Source organism: Coregonus clupeaformis, chromosome 19 (genome assembly GCF_020615455.1).
Source record: "Coregonus clupeaformis isolate EN_2021a chromosome 19, ASM2061545v1, whole genome shotgun sequence".
In the NCBI taxonomy this organism is placed as follows: Eukaryota; Metazoa; Chordata; class Actinopteri; order Salmoniformes; family Salmonidae; genus Coregonus; species Coregonus clupeaformis.
In genome coordinates, this window is record NC_059210.1 from 56,061,671 (window position 1) to 56,075,454 (window position 13,784).

Genomic DNA, 13,784 nt, shown 5'->3' on the forward strand with positions numbered 1-13,784 from the left:
CATTGCTGCGCTTATAATGTGAAGAAATAGCCTAATAGCTTATCAACATTTAAGCTTAATGTTCTGATCTGTTGCATCAGCCTCATTGCTTTTGAAAGTTTTTTTGATGCTAGTGGTTGTATTAATTTAGGATCAATCACATCCCTCAACTGTCCCAGGCTATGTTTGGAATATTTATTTCTCGCACAGAAGGACAAATTGACCAATAGAATAGGTCAACTTTTGTACTATGGGGGATAGTAGATTGACATAGGCTAGTGCTTTTGCTGTTCGTTAGGCCTACTCATCTTGTTGGCTGACGGAAAGTAAATGTGGACAGTTCTTCCAACATCTTCAATATGCGCCTCAGAATTGGATAAGGACGCGCGCAGTTGCGTCCCCGATGTGTCTTCACTTGTAGCCTGTGAGAAGGACCCGATCACGTGACGGGCATTGGCTAATAAGAATTGAGACATCTGAGAGAGCCATGTGAGTGAGAGGTGCTTCGAAGCATGCAGCCGGGAGAAGGGAATTATCATTATTATATTCTGCCCAAGGACACAACGGCCACTGGCCGCAAAAGGCATGGATTTTTTTTTGGGGTGCATTACGGCCACACAAAGGGGATGCAGCCAGGAAATTCAAGGCATTATCAAGTACTTGTCAAATTGTGAATGGGAGACTGATGAAGTGTGTGCAGCCTGTGCAAAAAACTAAGCAGAGCTCATGCCTTTCATGCAACTTTTTTCATATAATTATTAGTCTCATCATGCAGCCTTAGAATGTATAAAAAATCAAAACATATAGTCTGTTTGTATCACAACTAAAGTTGCATAAATAACTAAATTTAAGCATGTTGGAGGACCTGTTTCTTTGTTAACCGCTCAACACTGAATAGCCGCATGTGTGCACTGCCTCAAATCGTTTGGAGAATATATCCTTTCTATTTTATTCAGCTTTGTTCAATTGTATTCTTTGTACTATAAAATAATGCCACGGAATTCAAAGCAAATGTTGTCTGCTAAATGAACTAGTGTAGCCCACAGCCATTGGTATAGCCAGATCAGGACCTAACATAAGGACAACTCATTATGTTATTCTGTTCTTCTGAAATATACTACATTTTCTTCATATGTTTCTTTAGACCTGTCTAAAATAAATAATGGATTTATTGTCATGGTGTATTAAATAGATTTATTAGACTTTTTTAAATGTAGATGTTCCAAAGGTCTGTATCAGTGGCTTGTAGACTGCGTGGAAGCCAGGAAATACTAAATGTGTTGGTTAATTTATGGTCAATTACCGTGAGACCGGCAGTTATTTGCTTGAAAATCACCGGCTGACAAAATGTCATGACCGCCACAGCCCTAGTTTCAATGATTTTATATTCTTGTTTCATTCATTTTCTCCACAATTCAGGTAAAGGACAAAAGCAACAAAAACCTTCACACAAAGCAGTGCCTGCATATCATCCATGACGACAACCTGTGTGCTTGCCTGTGTCTCTCCTGTCATAAGACTTTAAAAGTGACTGTGCTGTTGGAACCATGATGTTCTCTGCTGCGGAGTGGTTCTGTCTGTGTCAGAGGGCACCAGTAAGTAGGGCTCCCACTGCATTGGACAGGAAATGTGCAGTGTGCAGACAAGGGAGACATATTTATTTGAGAATCTCTTTAGGGAATGAGTTCTTTGCCTCTGGGGATGTCTGTCTGCTTTGTGTGGAACCCTCACTGAGACTGCCTTTGCAGAGACATGGCCCTGTCTGTCTTCATGCCTGTGGACTTCCAGTCAAGTTCAGACTTTGTGTACAGCTGGTCCCTCCCTCTAGGCCCAGCCAGCAAGAACATCTGGAGACCCTGCTCCTCTGTCTGCATGCTGGTTGGACTCAGAATTGGGCTGCCTGTGTAAACGCAGGCTTTAAGTGGCCTATTGACATGGTCTGATTGTGGTGCTCTATTTGACCTTTATAAATTATTTATCTCACACTGGGTTTGTCTGGAGAAGGCTCTCCACCCTGTCTATAGCTCTCTGTGGACCTCCAGCCCGGTCCTCTCAGAGCCTCTCTATGGACAAAAGGAGCTGGTGATAAGAGGAGAGCACTGGTGTTACCTTGTGGTTTTGTTTAGTTTTCTTCTCCAAATGTTTTTCAACTCAGGTGTAGGAAAAGGAGGTACTTTGAGACTGTAGAGAAGCTGTCATCAGAACCCTGTGGACAGACACACACAGGCCTTGCAGTTGCCTTTGTTTCCTTCCTGTTGAATGTATGTGTGAATGAGTTCGATATATGTAGATAGATGTACAGCACAGGAGCCCCGCCACGTGAAGGGACAGAAGACGATTGAGGATTGCCTGTCGGAAATGGAAACTGTCCTGGAAAGGGGAGCTTTCTGTCCAGGTGATCTGTCCATTTCCACCTCGACAAAAACACAGCTTCTTTTTTGTTGTTCCGGTGTAATTTTATGCATCCTTCAAAACTGCCTTCACTATGAGAATGTCTTTGATTTCATAGACCTGCAGAGAGCCTTCTCTGCTATGCACTAGGGATAGTCTATACATACTGGATTTAGTGGCCTTGGATTCTTTGTTGGTGCTTGTTACCATGTATATATGAATATATATTAAGTATAACTCTTCACTGTAGTTGACCTTTGTCTCAAACTGGGGATTTCTGTGGGTTGGTTCGCCACACTTCCATGTGCCCAGCTGGTTGGCATATGCACATACACACAAGGTGAACATGAGTTAGAATCAACAATTGATGTATGCTAAGTTTTTATATATTCATGTCATCCTTACAGACCAATTATTTTTATTTGTTTCAATGTCATGTATTGCATTCCATACAGGTGAAAAATGTCACTTAAAATGGTAGTCCTATTGTATATCCTTTTTATGTGGTGAGTTTATTCTATTCGGAATGGTAAATATATTTTATCCACAATCACACCCATGCATGATTATTTCTTCACGTCAGTGCTTCCTCCTCCCCAATTCAATGAACGTAATATGTCCTCAGGGTGTACAGTTCTATACGGGTATTTTAATGAATTATTTGAAGGAGAAGCACCACATGAAAATGACTGGAATAGTGACAAATTAATCAACCTCATTTTATGTGATGACTGATAAACCAATATTGTTTTTTGCAAGATTCTGTGTTTATTTTCAGTCCTCTGTGACAATGGCAGTCTTGTTCACTGCCAACCCATTTGATTTCTGTTTGGGGTAAAACAAAATGTCTGTTCATTTTAATATTGTCGCTCTTGTCATTGCCACCATGCATCGGCGAGTGACGTCTATCAACAATTTATCTGTGTGAATTGAAGTCTTCCCCATCTTATTAAATCCATGTTGCACCTGTGAGCCCCACAGGTAAAGCGATGACAACAAATTAATCTACCTCATAGCCAGTCCACTGGCATCCACGAAGTCACTCCATTCACTCACTCAGACCCCAGCACACAAATGGCCTTATACTACCACTGCTACAAAATCTCATGACTATGTATAATTTTCCCATCCATGGGACCTTTGATTGTAAGGTTACTTGTGTCACCCGGGGGTTTGGTGAATGAATGGGCATCTGTCTGAGGTCGACAGAAAAGGGCTCTTTTATATATGATCTTGTCTCACCAGCTGTATAGATTGCATGCCTTCCTGCCAGTCAGGTGAGTCTAGACAACCTGAGCCCTGTGCTTCTATTGGATGTGTTAGGCAGCATCGAGCTGGCAGCGTAGTGCGCTCATTGATAGACATCTATGGCATTAAAAGGAAATGTGCTCAAGGATTGATGAATATAGGAAAATACTAGCTGTGAGACGAGACATTTGTCCCACAATACTGTACAAGGATGTATTGACGTTTTACTTACTAGGGAATTTTCATTTTTAGTACTAGCTAGATGAGGTCTTCTCGGAGGTAGTGTGTTCACTTGCGCTGTCCATGTATGAAGGACAGTAGTTGTAAATGGTCTGTGAGGTGGTGATACTGTTACGCAGCTTTGTTGTCTCTGATTGTGTAGACTGCACAAGACATGGAAGTCTGTATGCCACTCCCTTCACTCCTCTTCTCTGCTGTCATCCAGTTTGTCTGCACTAGTAAAACGTCTAGATTTGATTAAATGTGAATCATATTTATTTGCTCTTTTACATTTGTACATTTTTTGACTTGTTTTTAATATAAATGTGATGTCTGGTTGTTTTTAAGCAGTAGACATTTACCTCTGTAGCATGGCGGCATCAAAAAGGCCCCGTATGTTCCATTTTTATGTGATGTTTACAAGTTCTTTTCTGACTGACATAGATTATTTTGGAAATGGACCGACGTATTTTCTATACTGTACATTTCTTAGAATAAATAACTTTTCCTGAATTTAAGTATGTTGCTTGTTCTCTCTTTTCTTTGGTACGGGAGGGAGAGCTGGGGGTTGGGTGATGTCACTGATAGATGCTTAGGCCTTTTAAAGGAATGTTAATGTCAAGGAGCTGCCCAACTGTCTGCCAGATGGAGCTATTATTCCTTACGTTGTTTGTCATCTGACGTCCAACTGTAATCTGCCTAGCCGGTGATCCACTTGGGTCCTCCGGCGTCTGGCTCATACATAAAACATCCTTCATTCAGGCTGCAAAGGTGTCCGTCCTCAACTAAATGTAATGGCCCGCAGGCTTAGGGGAAATTGTGTACGGTCTTAATAAAACACAATCTTCCACCGCCATGCTAGTGGCTAATGATTCTTCCGGATGTTGCGTATCGCGTTCAGCCAATCAGGTTGCAGCAGTCGGTTTACCAATGGTCTGAACCTGGTTTTAATGTCTATAGTCTGAACCAATGACTTTATGTATACGCTAGATGACTGATGGGTCGCTGTTTTGAAGCCACCGGGCCTCCATCTTGGCACTCACCCACTATTGTAAAATAAAACATTTTGGAAGCTATAGAAATGTCTACATTTTTGTTTTTGCCATGTTTATTCTATTACAGACACCTTAATGCATCATTTGAAATTGTGAGCTAAACCAGGGTTTCCCAAACTCGATAGCACTACACAACTGATTCAAATAATCAAAGCTTGTTGAGTTGGTTATTTTAATTAGCTGTGTAGCGCTAGGGCAAAAATCAAAATGTGCACACGGGGGGTGCCAGGACCGAGTTTGGCAAACCCTGCTATGGAGGACTGCTTCTTCTGGGGAGTGCCAATATGGCCGACCGGTGGCTTCAAAGCCTCTCATTGGCCAATGCATAGCATCAGCATAATTGGTCTGAATGCTGTGCGGAACATCCGGAAGTGGCATTAGCCACTAGCATGGAACCTGTATGTAGGCCTACACTGGACAGCATTGAAGAAATGGCCTATCCATAGCCTATGCACCTGTCAGTATACCTGCTTGGCACATCGCATGATATTGGATATTGGAAAATAGTGCAGTTCGCTGATTTTTCAGTTGAGAAATGTACAGTGGGGAAAAAAAGTATTTAGTCAGCCACCAATTGTGCAAGTTCTCCCACTTAAAAAGATGAGAGGCCTGTAATTTTCATCATAGGTACACGTCAACTATGACAGACAAAATGAGATTTTTTTTCTCCAGAAAATCACATTGTAGGATTTTTTATTAATTTATTTGCAAATTATGGTGGAAAATAAGTATTTGGTCAATAACAAAAGTTTCTCAATACTTTTATATACCCTTTGTTGGCAATGACACGGGTCAAATGTTTTCTGTAAGTCTTCACAAGGTTTTCACACACTGTTGCTGGTATTTTGGCCCATTCCTCCATGCAGATCTCCTCTAGAGCAGTGATGTTTTGGGGCTGTTGCTGGGCAACAGACTTTCAACTCCCTCCAAAGATTTTCTATGGGGTTGAGATCTGGAGACTGGCTAGGCCACTCCAGGACCTTGAAATGCATCTTACGAAGCCACTCCTTCGTTGCCCGGGCGGTGTGTTTGGGATCATTGTCATGCTGAAAGACCCAGCCACGTTTCATCTTCAATGCCTTTGCTGATGGAAGGAGGTTTTCACTCAAAATCTCACGATACATGGCCCCATTCATTCTTTCCTTTACACGGATCAGTCGTCCTGGTACCTTTGCAGAAAAACAGCCCCAAAGCATGATGTTTCCACCCCCATGCTTCACAGTAGGTATGGTGTTCTTTGGATGCAACTGGCGAGCACATGGAGGGCTGTGCGGCCCCCCAAAGAAATGCCACCCCATACCATGACTGACCCACCACCAAACCGGTCATGCTGGAGGATGTTGCAGGCAGCAGAACGTTCTCCACGGCGTCTCCAGACTCTGTCACGTCTGTCACGTGCTCAGTGCGAACCTGCTTTCATCTGTGAAGAGCACAGGGCGCCAGTGGCGAATTTGCCAATCTTGGTGTTCTCTGGCAAATGCCAAACGTCCTGCACGGTGTTGGGCTGTAAGCACAACCCCCACCTGTGGACGTCGGGCCCTCATACCACCCTCATGGAGTCTGTTTCGGACCGTTTGAGCAGACACATGCACATTTGTGGCCTGCTGGAGGTCATTTTGCAGGGCTCTGGCAGTATTCCTCCTGCTCCTCCTTGCACAAAGGCGGAGGTAGCAGTCCTGCTGCTGGGTTGTTGCCCTCCTACGGCCTCCTCCATGTCTCCTGATGTACTGGCCTGTCTCCTGGTAGCGCCTCCATGCTCTGGACACTACGCTGACAGACACAGTAAACCTTCTTGCCACAGCTCGCATTGATGTGCCATCCTGGATGAGCTGCACTACCTGAGCCACTTGTGTGGGTTGTAGACTCCGTCTCATGCCACCACTAGAGTGAAAGCACCGCCAGCATTGAAAAGTGACCAAAACATCAGCCAGGAAGCATAGGAACTGAGAAGTGGTCTGTGGTCACCACCTGCAAAACCAGTCCTTTATTGGGGGTGTCTTGCTAATTGCCTATAATTTCCACCTGTTGTCTATTCCATTTGCACAACAGCATGTGAAATGTATTGTCAATCAGTGTTGCTTCCTAAGTGGACAGTTTGATTTCACAGAAGTGTGATTGACTTGGAGTTACATTGTGTTTAAGTGTTCCCTTAATTTTTTTGAGCAGTGTGTATATATGTGTGTGTGTGTGTGTGTGTGTGTGTGTATGTGTGTGTGTGTGTGTGTGTGTGTGTGTGTGTGTGTGTGTGTGTATGTATATATATATATATATATATAATATACACAGTTGAAGTCGGAAGTTTACATACACCTTAGCCAAATACATTTAAACTCAGTTTTTCACAATTCCTAGTAAAAATTCCCTGTCTTACATCAGTTAGGATCACCACTTTATTTTAAGAATGTGAAATGTCAGAATGATAGTAGAGAGAGAATGATTTATTTCAGCTTTTATTTATTTAATCACATTCCCAGTGGGTCAGAAGTTTACATACAATCAATTAGTATTTGGTAGCATTGCCTTTAAATTGTTTAACTGGGTCAAATGTTTCGGGTAGCCTTCCACAAGCTTCCCACAATAAGTTGGGTGAATTTTGGCCCATTCCTCCTGACAGAGCTGGTGTAACTGAGTCAGGTTTGTAGGCCTCCTTGCTCGCACACGCTTTTTCAGTTCTGCCCACACATTTTCTATAGGATTGAGGTCAGGGCTTTGTGATGGCCACTCCAATACCTTGACTTTGTTGTCCTTAAGCCATTTTGCCACAACTTTGGAAGTAAGCTTTAACTTCCTGACTGATGTCTTGAGATGTTGCTTCAATATATCCACATAATTTTCCTTCCTCATGATGCCATCTATTTTGTGAAGTGCACCAGTCCCTCCACATCATGATGCTGCCACCCCCGTGCTTCACGGTTGGGATGGTGTTCTTCGGCTTGCAAGTAACCCTCTTTTTCCTCCAAACATGACGATGGTCATTATGGCCAAACAGTTATATTTTTGTTTCATCAGACCAGAGAACATTTCTCCAAAAATTACAATCTATGTCCCCATGTGCAGTTGCAAACCGTAGTCTGGCTTTTTTTATGCCGGTTTTGGAGCAGTGGCTTCTTCCTTGCTGAGTGGCCTTTCAGGTTATCTCGATATAGGACTTGTTTTACTGTGGATATAGATTATTTTGTACCTGTTTCCTCCAGCATCTTCATAAGGTCCTTTGCTGTTCTGGGATTGATTTGCCATTTTTCGCACCAAAGTACGTTCATCTCTAGGAGACAGAACGCGTCTCCTTCCTGAGCGGTATGACAGCTGCGTGGTCCCATGGTGTTTGTACTTGCGTATTATTGTTTGTACAGATGAACGTGGTACCTTCAGGCATTTGGAAATTGCTCCCAAGGATGAACCAGACTTGTGGAAGTCTAAAAAAAAATTCTGAAGTCTTGTCTGATTTCTTTTGATTTTCCCGTGATGTCAAGCAAAGAGGCACTGAGTTTGAAGGTAGGCCTTGAAATAAATCCACAGGTACACCTCCAATTGACTCAAATGATGTCAATTAGCCTATCAGAAGCTTCTAAAGCCATGACATCATTTTCTGGAATTTTCCAAACTGTTTAAAGGCACTGTCAACATAGTGGATGTAAACTTCTGACCCACTGGAATTGTGATACAGTGAATTATAAGTGAAATAATCTGTCTGTAAACAAATTACTTGTGTCATGCACAAATTAGATGTCCTAACAGACTTGCCAAAACTATAGTTTGTTAACAAGACATTTGTAAATTAAAGAAACATTTTTGTTAAGAGTATTATTATATTATTGATCGATTGACTATGACTTTTTAAATCACCCAGTAGTGCTATTTGTAGAGTTAGCTCCAAGTAAATGTTGCAATTCTTCAGTAATTCCTGAACCTGCGACCAAAAACAAGCTACATATGGACAGTACCAAAACAAATGATCTAATGATTTTGTCTCTTCGCAGCAAAATCTGCTGGGATGGTTGTATCCCCCATATATATATAACATTCTATTTGTTGCAAGAATTTTGTATAATAATTTAATTTGAAAAACTCTGTTTTGAATCGTTTTGTGTATCACTTCATAAACCATGTGCCATGGAATCAGTACATCGAAAATCTCTTCTCAACTATTTTGCTATCTTTAAGGCACAGCTGTCCATTTTTTGGTCCTTAGATTAAACTGGTATACTCCACCAGTCCTAATTATGATGTCATTTACAAAGATTATACGTTTTTTTTAAATTCCAAAGATATTGGTATTTTATCAATTAGTATATTTTAGTTTAACCATAATAATTGTTATAATATTTGTTCTGTCTTTTCTGGTGGATTAAACTGAAATTGCAACCAACTTTCTATGACTTGTTTTAAAAATAGCAATATTTTGGAGGTAATTTCATTTTCAAATAACCGAAAGTGAGAGGTCGTAATCTGAATAAAGTGATAAAGGCAATTCTTGAACCTGGGGTGAGACATTCATACTAATCTGCTAGAGAACCAGTTCAGATTTAAGAATAACGTTTGTATGACTGAAGCCATAGTGAGAGGTCTAATACTTTAATATTAATAATTTCTGCCCTCCGAATTCATATTCATTATATATATAAGGCCCATTTAATTTTGTCTGGCTTGCCGTTCCAAATAAAATATATGTTTTGCTCATAAAACAAACAAACAACGAAATGAGTTACCTCTGGTTCGTTCAGCCATTCCTATGGGGAAAATAAATGGAGAAAGAATAAGCTTTTGGGATACACGCCGAAAAGAAGGTAATAAGGTACTGTACTCCCTGTTTACCCATGACTGCGTGGCCAAGCACGACTCCAACACCGTCATTAAGTTTGCTGACGACACAACAGTGGTAGGCCTGATCACCGACAACGATGAGACAGTCTATAGGGAGGCTTTCAGAGACATGGCAGTGTGGTGCCAGGACAACAACCTCTCCCTCATCGTGAGCAAGACAAAGGAGCTGATCGTGGACTACAGGAAAAAGAGGGCCGAACACGCCCCCATTCACATCGACGGGGCTGTAGTGGAGCGGGTCTAGAGTTTCAAGTTCCTTGGTGTCCACATCACCAACAAACTATCATGGTCCAAACACACCAAGACAGTCGTGAAGAGGGCACAACAACACCTTTTGAAAAGATTTGGCATGGGTTCCAGATCCTCAAAAAGTTATACAGCTGCACCATCGAAAGCATCCTGACGGGTTGCATCACCGCCTGGTATGGCAACTGCTCGGCATCCGACCATAAGGCGCTACAGAGGGTAGTGCGTACGGCCCAGTACATCACTGGGGCCAAGCTTCCTGCCGTCCAGGACCTAAAGACTCCAGTCACCCAAGTTATAGACTGTTCTCTCTGCCATAAGACTGCTGAACAATTAATGAAATGGCCACCCGGACTATTTGCATTGGGAAATGAGTTTCATAATTGTTGTTAATGTAATTCATGAAAGCACACTTTTAAATATGATCAATCAATTAAACAAATACATATCAGCCATTATCGGAATGACCCTTCAGTCATAGCCACAGGAAGTGGGGTGCTGAGGGTGCTGCAGCACCCACTGGAAAATCAGAAGAAAAAAAATATATATATATATTTTGTACCAGTCAAAAGTTTAGACACCTACTCATTCAAGGGTTTTTCTTTCTTTTTACTATTTAGAATAATTTGAATAATAGTGAAGACATCAAAACTATGAAATAACACATATGGAATCATTTAGTAACCAAAAAAGTGTTAAACAAATCAAAATACATTTTATATTTGAGATTCTTCAAAGTAGCCACCCTACCTTGATGACAGCTTTGCACACTCTTGGCATTCTCTCAACCAGCTTACATTTTAGTCATTTAGCAGACGCTCTTATCCAGAGCGACTTACAGTTACTGAGTGCATACATTATTATATTTTTATTTTTCATACTGGCCCCCCGTGGGAATCGAACCCACAACCCTGGCGTTGCAAACACCATGCTCTACCAACTGCCGGCCATTCCCTCCCCTACCCTGGGACAATTGTGCGCCACCTCATGGGTCTCCCGGACAGAGCCTGGATTTGAACCAGGATCTCTAGTGGCACAGCTAGCACTGCGATGCAGTGCCTTAGACCACTGCGCCACTCGGGAGCTTCACCTGGAATGCTTTTCCAACATTCTTGAAGGAGTTCCCACATATGCTGAGCTGCTTTTCCTTCACTATGCAGTCCGACTCATCCCAAACCATCTCAATTTGGTTCAGGTCGGGGGATTGTGGAGGCCAGGTCATCTGATGCAGCACTCCATCACTCAGCCTGGAGGTGTGTTGGGTCATTGACCTGTTGAAAAACAAATGATAGTCCCATTAAGCCCAAACCAGATTGGATCGCGTATCGCTGCAGAATGCTGTGGTAGCCATGCTGGTTAAGTGTGCCTTGAATTCTAATTAAATCACAGACAGTGTCACCAGCAGAGCACCCCCACACCATAACACCTCCTCCTCCATGCATTACGGTGGGAAATACACATGCAGAGATAATCCGTTCACCCACACCGCGTCTCATAAAGACATGGCGGTTGGAACCAAAAATCGCAAATTTGGACTCAAGACCAAAGGACAAATTTCCACCGGTCAATATCCATCCAGGATAACCAGGCCAGGTCAATTAGAAAGGCCAGCTCGCTGAAGTGTTTTAGGGAGCATTTGACAGTGATGAGGGGGGGTCGTTTGACCGCAGACCCATTACGGACGCAGGCAATAAGGCAGTGATCGCTGAGATCCTGGTTGAAGACAGCGGAGGTGTATTTAGAGGGTAAATTTGTCAGGATGATATCTATGAGGGTGCGCATATTTACAGATTTAGGGTTGTACCTGGTAGGTTTGTTGATCATTTCTGTGAGATTGAGGGCATCTAGTTTAGATTGTAGGACGGCCGGGGTGTTAAGCATATCCCAGTTTAGGTCACCAAGCAGTACGAACTCTGAGGATAGATGGGGGGCAATCAGTTCACATATGGTGTACAGAGCACAGCTCGGGGCTGAGGGGGGTCTGTAGCAAGCGGCAACAGTGAGAGACTTATTTCTGGAAAGGTGGATTTTTAGAAGTAGAAGCTCAAACTGTTTGGGCACAGACCTGGATAGTACGATAGAGCTCTGCAGGCTATCTCTACAGTAGATTGCAACCCCACCCCCTTTGGCAGTTCTATCGAGTTTGTTGCCTTTCCACTGGCACTGTAGAGCCTAAATAAATCTGCACCTGTTGGAAAGCTAGGATTCCCCTATTTATTAAACAGTAGCCATTTGAGCCCTGATTTATTGAATGATGGAATAATTTTATAAAGACCAAAGTACTTGGTTGTAATGTTGAAATATCCAAGCCTGCACACCCAGGAGCTCTCCAGATGGAGGGTTGACCACATGTTGACAACCTGTGACTAACAGTGCAGTTCTATGTGGAGGGCTAAGTGCCTTGATCAATGGCAGGAGGTCTACATGGGATCAGACACAGCAGCTTTCCAGTGTCACATCAACACCATTATCCGAGAAACCCTAGACCCACTCAATTTGCATACTGCCCCAACAGATCCATTTTCACTTTAGTCATTTAGCAGACGCTCTTATCCAGAGCGACTTACAGTTAGTGCATACATTTTTTTTTTTTTCATACTGGCCCCCTGTGGGAATTGAACCCACAACCCTGGCGTTGCAATCGCCATGCTCTACCAACTGAGCTACACGGGACTCACAGATGATCCCACAGATGATGCAATCTCTATTGCACTCCACACTGCCTTTTCCCACCTGGACAAAAGGAACACCTACGTGAGAATGCTATTAATTGACTACAGCTCAGCGTTCAACACCATAGTGCCCTCAAAGCTCATCACTAAGCTAAGGACCATGGGACTAAACACCTCCCTCTGCAACTGGATCCTGGACTTGCTGATGGGCCGCCCCCAGGTGGTAAGGGTAGGTAACAACACATCTGTCACTGATACTCAACACGGGGGCCCATCAGGGGTGCGTGCTCAGTCCCCTCCTGTACTCCCTGTTCACCCATGACTGCATGGCCAGGCACGACTCCAACACCATCATTAAGTTTGCCGACGATACAACAGTGGTAGGCCTGATCACCGACAACGATGAGACAGCGTATAGGGAGGTCAGAGACCTGGCCGTGTGGTGCCAGGATAACAACCTCTCCCTCAATGTGATCAAGACAAAGGAGGTGATTGTGGACTACAGGAAAAGAAGGACTGAGCACGCCCCCATTCTCATCGACAGGGCTGTAGTGGAGCAGGTTGAGAGCTTCAAGTTCCTTGGTGTCCACATCACCAACAAGCTATCATGTTCCAAACACACCAAGACAGTTGTGAAGAGGGCACGACAAAGCCTATTCCCCCTCAGGAGACTGAAAAGATTTGGCATGGGTCCTCAGATCCTCAAAATGTTATACAGCTGCACCATCGAGAGCATCCTGACTGGTTGCAGTCTAGGTCCAAAAGGCTTCTCAACAGCTTCTACCCCCAAGCCATAAGACTCCTGAACAGCTAATGATGGCTACCCAGACTATTTGCATTGCCCACCCCACCCCCCCACCCCACCCCCCTCTTTTACGCTGCTGCTCCTCTCTGTTTATTATTACATTTTAGTCATTTAGCAGACGCTCTTATCCAGAGCGACTTACAGGAGCAATTAGGGTTAAGTGCCTTGCTCAAGGGCACATCGACAGATTTGTCAACTAGTCGGCTCAGGGATTAGAACCAGCAACCTTTCGTTTACTGGCACAAGGCTCTTAACCACTAAACCACAAAAAATTAAGGTGTATTTTTTTTTACTTATCTATTTTTTACTTAACACTTATTTTTCTTAAAACTGCATTGTTGGTTAAGG

The 13,784-nt window shown here is 43.1% G+C and overlaps 1 protein-coding gene across 1 annotated transcript in view; it reads left to right on the forward strand.

Annotated features, from left to right (window-relative positions):
- Positions 1-4,355, forward strand: part of LOC121532305 (cat eye syndrome critical region protein 2) — a 42,360-nt gene extending 38,005 nt beyond the window's left edge. The window contains exon 19 of the mRNA XM_041838167.2: positions 1,399-4,355. The gene's annotated coding sequence lies outside the window, so the exon portion shown is untranslated. The remainder of the gene's footprint in view (positions 1-1,398) is intronic.
- The last annotated feature ends 9,429 nt before the right edge of the window (positions 4,356-13,784 follow it).